This window comes from Pseudorca crassidens, chromosome 3 (assembly GCF_039906515.1).
Source record: "Pseudorca crassidens isolate mPseCra1 chromosome 3, mPseCra1.hap1, whole genome shotgun sequence".
Taxonomy (NCBI): domain Eukaryota; kingdom Metazoa; phylum Chordata; class Mammalia; order Artiodactyla; family Delphinidae; genus Pseudorca; species Pseudorca crassidens.
Window position 1 is genome coordinate 19620399 of NC_090298.1, and position 11426 is coordinate 19631824.

Consider the following 11426-nt stretch of genomic DNA (forward strand, 5'->3'; position numbering starts at 1 on the left):
AGTGTTTTCATTTCTCTTCTTACGTTACCCATCAGTTCTTCCATGTTTTCCACTTTTCTGTTAGTTCAGCATACTAAACATAACTACTTTAAATCCCCAGTCTGATAATTCTAAAATCTCTGCTATACCTCAGTCTGGGTTCTGATGCTCACTTTGTCTATTGAACTGGTTTTTTCTATTTGTTTGTTTTTGGTTTTTCATTCATTTGTTTAGTTGTTTGCTTTTAGCATGGCTTATAATATCTTTTTGAAAGCACACATGATGTATTGGGTAAAAAGGTACTGAAGTAAACAGGCCTTTAGTGGGAGGTTTTAAGTTTATGTGGCAAGAGGTTAAACTGTGTTAATGTTTGCTATAGCTGTATGCATTAGAGGCTAATGTTTACCCTAGTGTCTTTCATTTTGTCTCCTGCTTGTCTTCTTAAAAAGGGTCTGAGCTTTGCAGTCCTTTTAGCTGTAGTCCCTTATTATACAGGAGCCTGGTCTCTGTGGGGTAAGGTGTGGGGTTGGGGGAGCATCCTGTAATCCTATGATTAGGTCTCAGTTTTTTAGTGAGCATGAGCTCTGAGGCTGTGACTTCAACAGTGCTTCTCAGCACTTTTTTTCCCTCTGTAGGTGAGAAGGCTAGTAAGGGTTAACTTCCCTTTCCCAAAGTTGGTAAGCTCTGGTAAAATAGTTCCTTTTTTTTTGCGGTACGCGGGCCTCTCACTGTTGTGGCCTCTCCCATTGCAGAGCGCGGGCTCCGGACACGCAGGCTCAGCGGCCATGGCTCACGGACCCAGCCGCTTCGCGGCAGTTGGGATCCTCCCAGACCGGGGCACGAACCCGCGTCCCCTGCATTGGCAGGCGGACTCCCAACCACTGCGCCCCCCGGGAAGCCCATTTCTTTTGAGTGTAGTTCTTTATAAAGGGAACAGAATGTTCGGGAGTATTTCAAAATGGTTACTTTTCCTCTCCCAACTACAAGAAGCCTAAGGGGATCTTTCTCTGATCTTCAATGTGAGAAGCTGGTAAGGATCCTGGAGGTAAAACTCATAAATGTGAGCTGTGTTCCCCCAAACTTGGCCCCTGGTGTTTTGATTTCAAGCTAGTTTACATTGCACCTTTGGCAATTTGTCAATAACATTTGAAATGTTCCCATAGGTTCTGGCTCCAACTTGGGTTTTTGCACTTGACTGTGGTGTTGGAAAGCTGTGATTTTTGGTATCCATCTCTCCAGCTTTCAGGGCAGTGATTTATCCTTGACCTTACTTTTCTTATAGATCTAAGAAAAGTTGATATTCACTTTCTTCAGCTTTTTCTTTATTTTGAGGAGGGAGTGAGAACTTCCACGCTCTTTACATGTCAGGCTAGAAACTGGAAGTACAGACCCCTTTCCACTTCAAAGCCAGCAATGGTCTATCAAGTCTTTCTCTGGGATTAGCATCTGAACCTCTTGAGGGAGGCCATTATTCTGTCTACTACAGGCCCCAAGTTCACAGGTCAAAGAAGTAGGATTAGAACATAGGTTCCCTTCACCCTGGGCCATCTCTTTAAGTACCTTTTAAATTTGTTTAAAATCCTCTCTCTCTGTCTCTCTCTCTTCTCAAAACACCAGCTTTGCAATTATTTTCTCATTTGGATAACATTTTCTTTTGCCTATGACACTTGTTTCTACTAAAACTTTACAAATGTGGTTTCAGTTTGGACTTTAGTCTCTCTGCCTAAGATGATTCTTGATAAAAAGTACCCTGAAATTATATCTAGCAATTAGCATCAAAATTCATAGCCCTTACCAGAAGGCTATACATTACAAATTGATTTAGCCCATGAAGCCACATCCCTCTGTGAAATTAGAAGCAGTCATATAATATTGGAGACCTACAGACTATTATTGTGAACATTATAGAGATGAGAAGATAACTGAAATAAACAACTGGTACTAAAAAAAATAAACAGGGTCAGTACTTCTATGCTTCCAGGTATATAAACTCATATAAGTTCAGATATTCTCTTCTGTTAAATTTCACTGGATGTAGCATTAATATTTCAAGTGCCTATTAGTTAGTTTCAATGATCCTTACATAGAAACAAAGTTTCAATAAACAATCTAATATCATTTATAAAAGGAAAGATAAGTTTTCAAACCAAATTCCTTCAACATAACATTAATATAACCTGGAATTATATGGCGTGATAAAAAAAATCTTAAAAAGGACTAAATTTGTCTATATTGCTCATAAATTTTGAAAAATTTTGAATCTTGGGCATGAGGCCCAAGTCCAGGTCAAATGGATATTCAATTCAAATTGCCATCTGCTAGATATTTTTGAAACTGATGTAGTATAAATTTGTATTTAAATGTGTTTTAGTCCTCAAAATGTTCATACCACAAAATCACCATTTTGACTGGCACTAATTAGAATATTTGTCTGGCAGTATTGGCAGAAAGACCAAGAATTGAATATAGTAACAATGTACCAAATTAATTGCCTACCGTGATGGACATCTAGGGCCAAATATTCAAAGGGCATCTACAACTTCTTCTATGAGGGCAGGTTTGAGCTGTTTCAAATAATGCATACATTGCCAATCCTGTTTCAACAGAACAAAAGGATATCAGTGGAATGCTTTCAGGGGTAAGAAGGTTGAAGAAAGTTATTTCTGACTATGACTAAATTGTAAGGCACCAGCCACACAGATTAAGAGACTGCCGCAAGTGGTTCTAGTATGCAAATTTATTTTCTGCAATTATATTCTTGAGTGTGGTAGAACTATAGACAGACAGGTTACAAAATCTATTATTTTAAAGAAATTTCATTGCATATAGCCTATATTCTTTAGTAAGATGCCATAAAAATAAAAAGCATAAGAATGCTTTATTCTATGCTATTTCATAATTTTTCATATAAAACAAAACTTAACTATGATTTATAATTACATAAAATCTATATATTTTGAACTAATATATTTCTACTATATGAAGAGCAGATATTATATTGCTATTAAACTCTTAAAATTAAACTCTTAAACTCTTATTAAACTCTTAAAATAATGTGATAAATCATGTTCTTTTGGGGCAAATATTAGATATAAAAAATGGAAGACAATAAGGAGTAATCATTACACTTTCAGGAGTTGGACAATTATTTAAAATGTCTTAGACCTATTATAATATGCTTTTCTTTGAATTTTATTTTATTTATTTTTTATACAGCAGGTTCTTATTAGTTATCTATTTTATACATATTAGTGTATATATGTCAATACCAATCTCACAATTCATCCCACAACCACCATATAATATTCTTGTAATCTAAGAATTAAAATATAGAATTAGTATAGATTATTCAGTGCATTCTCAATTATGAAGGGAAACATTACCAACAATTTGTTGTGGTTTCTTTTGGACATACGGATTTTAAAAATTTTAATTATTATAGTTTTTATAATACATATATAGTATATATATCCTGTTAAGAGCTAATTAAATAAAAATGTTACCTACTTATTTTGTACAAATCTTTATTGAGTATATAACTCCTCAATGCAAACACTGGTACTAATTTTTGAAATTGTGTTTCTGTGGTAGATATAGGACTTATGATATCAACATATTAAAGGATCCCTGTGAATGCTTGTTGTAAGTGGTAATAAATATTTATAGCCAATCTAATATAAAGGAAATAATTTATCATAAGGCCTTAATGTAAACAACTAAATTCTTTATCATCTATTTCATTATATCTAAATATCTTCTAATTATTTAATCAAAAATTATGAAGCTATTATGAAGGTGTTCTCAAATGAGAACACATAAATGAAAAAATCTTGAATGCTAGCAGCGATATGGATTTTGAGATTTTTTTATAGTCTGACCTCAACCTGTCTACCCCTGCAGCTACAGCTCCCATTCTCTTCCAGGTAATTTGTTTTAAATTGTGCTGTTGTTAGAATTGTCAGACAAAATACAGGGAATCCAGCTAAATTTTCATTTCAAATAAACAACAGATACTTCTTTTAGTATAGTTTGTGTCAAATACTGCATGGTTCAATAATACTAAATAAAATACTTAATACTAAAAATACTAGTCAGAGTAGCAGTGTGGAGTAGAATAGAGTATGGTATCAGTCCCGTGCAATAGTTATACTAAAAAAAAAAGAATTGTTTATCAAGAATTAAAATTTAACAAAGTTTCCTGTACTTTTATTTACTAAATCCAGAACCCCTAACCATTGCTAATTTGGTGAAGCTGGGAAGTATGTTTCCCAGAGTCTCTGTCACTGTATATAGAGTTAGCCCAAAGAGGACCTTGCATATAATTTAAATGATGGAAATGAAGTGGCCACTATTACTCTGTAAGTCTTTGAGGTCAGATATGGTAATGAACAGAGAATTGCCAATTGGGCTTCAGCTGAATCTCACTCACCACTGCTTAGCCCAGGACTCTGCATCTTGAGTGCTGATCTTTCATGAGTGATAGTGGCCCCAGAAATTTGGTTGTAGCAAGAGCCTCCATAGACTTCTCCAGGAGCTGGCAGGGACATGCTTGGGTTCTCAGCTTCCCCCACAAAAGCTCCAATTTGCTCATCTGTGTTATGCTTCATGAAGTGTTGTTAGTCTATCTTTGTGTCTACTCATTCAACCGATCTTTACTTCTCAGCCCCTCACTCCTGTAATATCCATGACTTTCATAATTCTCATCATGGTTCTTTATCTCTGACTAAATTCAGGTAATTATGGACAATGGAGGTCTCAATAATCTTATCTAGTTATTTTCTTTCACTGTAAATTGTCAAATGTGGCAATTTGCTTAGTGGGTATATCACCTCCTTATGGATCATATTGTGTTAAGTAAGCAAACCTTCTTACTATTACCCCTATCAATCCATCAGCAAAAGGTTTGTTTCCTATCTTGCAATGTTGGCTGCTGTTTTATAGATGTTATTTCCCAATGGAGGTAGGATTAATGGAAGAATAACGTTTTCCTTAAACTGGTTAGTTGAAGGTGCCACTTGGACATATTGGGATCCTCAGACCAGTTGACCAACAAGCAAAGAAGCAGGTTAGCATACTGGTTGAAGTGGCTTATTCTGACTTTATAGAGGAACATAGGTTTACAATGGAAGAAGTGCAGAAAATGCCTGGAATTCAGGAGAAACTTTGAGTTGCTTCTAATCGATAGAATATGGTGAAGTCAATGTGGTTATCACTCCTTTGGTTATGTTACATTATATAGGGCTCTGTCTTAGCTGATTGCAGAGAGATCCTCTCCCGCTTGTCTTGAGGAGACAAGATGTTATGACAAGACTGTCTAAGGAGGGAGTAACTTGGAAGCAAACCGTGGACAGCCTCTAGGAGCTGAGGGCCTCATTTTTACAGTTGCAAGGGATTGAATTCTGCCAACAACCACAGGGGTTTGGAAGAAAACACAAGCTCCAGAAAGGAAGACGGCCTGGCTGACACCTTGACTAGAGCTTTGTGAGACCCTGAACAGAAAAACTAGCTAAGCTATATCTAGATTCTTAACTCACAGAAACTGTGTGATAAGGAATCTGTGTTGTTATAAGCTGATAATTCTATGGTAATTTGTTACACAGCAATAGAAAATTAACATATCCCAGAACACTCATAATGATTCTGCTTTCCTGACAAACCTGATTGATTCCCACTTCATGGTACATACTACAGTTGGATTTTTTAGAGTTTTTCCCCAGTTCTTTTGAGATATAATGGACATACAACATTATATATGTATAAGGTGTATAACATAATGATTTCATATGTGACTATATTGCAAAATGATTACCACAATAAGATTAGTTAACATCCATCACCTCACAGTTACAATTTGGTGTGTGTGTGTGTGTGTGATGAGAACTTTAAAGATCTACTCTCTTAGCAACTTTCAAATATACAATAATACAGTATCACTAACTATAATCATAATGTTGAACATTACGACCCCAGAGCTAATTTATCTTTTAAGTTTGTACTTTTTGACCAGCGTCACCTAATTCTACCATCTACTATCCCCCACCTCTGGCAACCACAGATATGATCTCTGCTTCAGTGAGTTTGTTTTTTTGAAAAAGTCCACAGATAGGTGACCTCATCCAGTATTTGTCTTTCTCTGTCTTACTGACTTATGTCATTACTGTTTCTCCTCACTAAACTGCAAACTTCATGAAGGAGTTTCTTCTTTGTATCTCCAGTCTCAATATACGAGGTACCAAACGAATAGCTGCAGAGTGACAATGACTGACTGATCAAATCAATGAAGTAATGGACAAATTATGATTCCATATCAGATTTTGTTTGGAAAGCGAGAATGAACCATGAGAGCTAAAATTGTCCTTATTCTCTGTAAGGATGGTGAATTGCTAACATTTCTAATTACTAGCATAAAGTTGCTTCAGGAGAAGTTTAAAAAATCATTTTAGTTCTCTGATTATGAGTCATCATGATATACAGAGTTTGACATTAGAATCACTTGAGGTACTCATTAAAAAATGCAGACTTACGGCCCTTAACTCAGGTACAATGGTTTAGGATTTTTCAGAGTGGGTCTCAGAACATGCTTTTTACACAGACTCCTCAAGTGATGTTTATTCACACAAACATTTGACAACTATTTCTGGAGAAACATGACTTTCCTTTTACAAAATTTTAAAAAAATATCTGTTTTTACATGAAGTAGGTTCTTCACTGTGCAAACTAGAAAATCAAAATCTTCTATACTTATAATTAGGTAATAACAATGAGTTCATATACTGTTGCTTAAAGTCAGAAGACAGTTGAATTGAAGAAATGAACGAATTAGACTAAGGGATATATGCCAACAATTGAAAAGGATCATCTAATGACCACGTAGAACTACAATTTCAGAATTTTATTTTATGTATTATGTGTTAAAAATTACACTCTTGATTCAATTACTTTTTGAAATGTTAAAATTCAGAAAACAGTCTTTTTTTTAACTTAACTGTGAACATAGTGTCAGATTGTTAGTGTTTTTCCATAATTTTAAAAAGAAACCCCAATTCCATTTCTGTTAATTAGATCTCAGGTTTATAAAAAGAATTTTAATATTTATGTCTTGGTCCTTGTTGAAAGGAGGATATTCTGTTAGCATTTCACTAGTATAATGATATATTATCTTTAAATCTACTCGTCAAAAAACCCCATGAGTCATTCACTGAAAAATGAGTAATCAAGAAATTCTTTAGCGTGCATTGTTACACCAAAATCAATAATATGTTTTATAGAAAATATTCTGATCAACTTTTAATGGTAAATGTATTTATATTATACTTACTAACATAAAGCAATTACAGTTTTCTAGAAACTTGAGAGAGCGTGAGAAAGCTGTACACGAGTACAAAAGTAGAAATGGTTTATAGTATAGTAGTTTGTAGGAATTAATGTTTAATAAAAGAGTAATAAATTTATTTCAATATTATAATACCAAACACTAATTTGCCTTTAAAACATATAAAGTAATTAAAGTACATGATGTTATTTCTTACTCGCTCACCTATCCACGTCTCAATGTGTTTTGCAAAGTGACATGAAATGAGTTAATTCTTAAGAAAAATAAGACTTAATTATTAAAATTGCAATATAATAAATGGCTTCAAAATTGCATTTTTTGTACTGTATGTTAATTAACTTTTTAAAAATCGATTTTTAAACATACTTATAGAAGTATTCATTTATGACCTTTCCAGTACCAACATTTTCTGATTAAAAGAAAAAACCAAAAAAGCCAAAAAACAGCTCTCCTAAATTTTGAAATTGGGAAGCTTAGTAGATATTGTGAAAAAATGGAAGACTGGAAAAAAGCCTGGCAATTCAATCAGGTGACATTGTTCAGATATAGAAATATCTCTTATCAATATATTACTAAAATGCAGTGGTTTATTGGAGTTTTAAAAGCTTAAATAAATAAATATGCAGGCAAGGTAACATTTTAAGAACACGATAAGTTAAGATTTAGACAGCCACCCATAATGTATGTGTTAGTGGCAATCATTTTATTTCAGAACTGATCTATCGTAAGTATACTTTGACAAATATATGTATTGTTTATAATGTTATATATTTTAAAATGTTAATAAGTTTAGATTTTTTAAGAAAGATATTAAGAAAACAATTATATTGCAGTGATGACAAATATATTTAAGATATACTGTGAAGTACAGTAAAAATAGTACTGGGCAAAGAATCAGAAACCATACCATCTGCACATTCTCACCAAATTATTAGCAGTTTGATCTTGGATAAGTTAAATATAAGATGGGGTTAAAAATTAAATATGATGATAATTAAGTTGGTTCTTAAACTGGTCAATATTATTAATGAATATTAAATGCTTAACACTCATTTGTAAAGGATGTCTTTTAATTATTTGTGCATTAGTTCACAAAATACTGCAATGTAAGTTAAAATTTGAGACCAAATACTATCAGATATGTTTTTAAACTGATTTAATTCTATCAAATAATTATAAACGCAACATTGCCAACTGATTAAATTTAGGCTGTACATATAAATTTAACCTGTACATATATGATAAAAAGACATTCACAATTTGGTATTAATTTTGCCAATTGAGTCCAATTATTTCATTAAGTTTACAATTATAGATTTTCAGTGTCCTTGACTTAGAATTTTAAAGTAGGAATGACTTATAATCTCTAAAATCCAGCTAATGAAACTTAACTTTCAGTGGCCCTCAGGGACATAAGACCCTTCTAGGGTCTTGTTATTAAAAGTGTATTCCTTTCTTAAATTGGACCCTCGATATTGCATAAGCTTCAGGCTTCAGGTACTCATATACATTTCCAACTACTAAAGAGGGACTCCTTTATTTCCCTTTTTTCCAGTGTATGTGTGTCTATATGTGTATATAGGTATGTATATAGTTATTTATATATGTATGTGTGTGTCTGTGTATATCTGCTGTTGTTGTCTTTTAATATTTAAATATACATATTCCTCCAAGGGAAGAATTTTAATAGGCCTAGTTTGAATAGCTTGCCTATCCCAAAAGTTAGGGGGGAGAGCAAATCAAACTGTTTTGAAGCTGAATTATAATCAATCTTGGAATAGGAAGACAGAACTTCTAGAGGAAAAAGTTGCTCTTCCAAACAATGGTTGGACAGACCAAACATCAGAGGACAAACATCATACATATGTTTGGAAAACAGGGCATGAGTTGGTAGTAGGCAAAAGATAAGCCTAGGGAGAAAGCAAATGCCAAATCACAGGAGCCTCTACATGTGGTGGCAGTTATGTTTTATGGAATTCAGCTGCAGAACCATGTACCTTGTTATGGATTTTGTCAAATGAGGCAATGCAGCTAGAGTTTAAGGAGAGGGATAAGCCTTGATCTGTCTTAGAAAACTGAATGTGTTATGTGACTTTCATAGAAAATGAGACAGAGAAAGAAACCCAGATTTAAAGGATGAGAAGACAAAGAAAGTCTAATTATAACCATTTATTTTGCATACAGAATAATATCTGTAGTGTTCTGATGACTGATACATATATTTTACTAAATAGTAAATCAATGGTAAGTTATTTAACATATTTTAGTAATGGACCAATCTTTTATTATTTTGAAATTATTTACAGGACTCTTTTAGAGATGTATATTTTGTAAAAGAAGTTCAGCACAAACAACATAATTATCTCATTCCAGCTTTGAAAACTAATTTCATCTTGTAAGAATAACAACATTAGACATGTAAATGAAGAAAACACTTAAATGATGCTATCAAAGGAAAACAATTTCCTGCTGTTAATTGAGTGCTTTGACAAAATTCAAGATATATAAAACTGTGAAATATTGATCTTCAATGCTGATAACTGCAGTTCTATTATTAAAAAACTAAAATACTGATTTAAGAAATTCAATTTGATGAATGTTTGTGAAATAGAGGTGCAGTTGTTTTCTCTACAAATATTGACCTCTACAGAAAAAATTCTTGTTTTTCCTGCTTTAAGCAAATCACTCTATGGTTTTGTGTATGTGTGTGTAGGATACTTGCACTAATATCTTTATAAAAGAAAAGCAAGTTTTTTTAAATTTTTGTTGACCTGAAACAAATAGGCTGCCACATATTTCTCCAGGAAAGAAGAGTTTGCTGGGGATCAACAGAGAATTTCAATTCAGGGTCTGCAACCATGGCGAGTCACATGCAAATTCCCTGCATGGCAAAAGGAGAACACTATTACAGAAAGGAAAGGGAAGTTGGGAGGGCCATAGTAAAGAGTCCATGGTTTTTCATTGGCTGAGTCCTTGCCAAGAAGTAAGAGTCTTCCTTCTTCCTCTTGGGCTCTGCTATTGCCTCAGGGCATGAGAGCTCCCCTTCTGGTCCCCCAACTATTTAATTGAAGTTTCTATTTATTAATTTTCTACACATTCAACGCTAATATTTATCTTAATAATTTTCAGTCATTTTAATCTTTCTAAAAATTTGACAAGTGTATTCGTAGCATTCAGTGCTGACCAAATTTCATATAACTTTTTCACTCATAAACTTATTCATTTCACACATATATGTTGCTCTATTCTATAAGATTTATAGATTACAGGGATACAATGAGAAAAAAAGTTTTTACTTTTTCATGCAATGATTTGATTTTATCTCCTCTCTTAGGATATCAATTATATTTCTTTTTAATATTTTTAGTGGTTGCCATACAGCTCCCAATATATATTTTTAACTAATCTAAGCCTCCCTTTAAATAACGCTAAAGTGCTTCAAGTGTAGTGTAGCTACCTTATCATAGAATATTCTGAATTCCTCTCTCTCAGCTCTTATGACATTGTTATTCTTTTCACTTATTCATATGACATATCACTCAGTAATATTCACTTGTTACTATTTTAAACAAAAGTTATATTTTAGATCACTTAAAAATGAAACAAATATTTTATTTTACCTTCATTTATTCCTTTTCCAATGGTCTACCTTTCTTTATATAAATCTGGGTTTTTCATATTTATTATTTTTCTTCTGCTGAAGAATTCCTTTTAACATTTCTTGCAGTTCAAGTCTGTAAGTAATAAATTCTCTGTTTTTGTTTCTCTAGAGAGTTATTTTATCTCCTTCTCTTTAGAAGAATAATTTTGCTACATATAGAATTCCAGTTTTGTTTGTTTGGGTTTTTTCCCCAACACTTTAAGTATTTCACTCCACTCTCTTCTTATTTGTGTGGCTTCTCATGAGAAGTCCACTGCAATTCTTGTTCTTGGGCCTTTATGGTAAGACATTTTATTTTGTTATTCAAGGTTTTCTCTGCCGTTGATTTTCTGCAGTTCGAATGTGATATGTCTACGTGTTTTTGTTTGTTGTTTTATTAATCCTCTGTGTTTCCTCCGAGCTTTCTTAGTCCGTAGTCTGGTGAATATCGTTAATATGGGGAAGCTTTTGGCT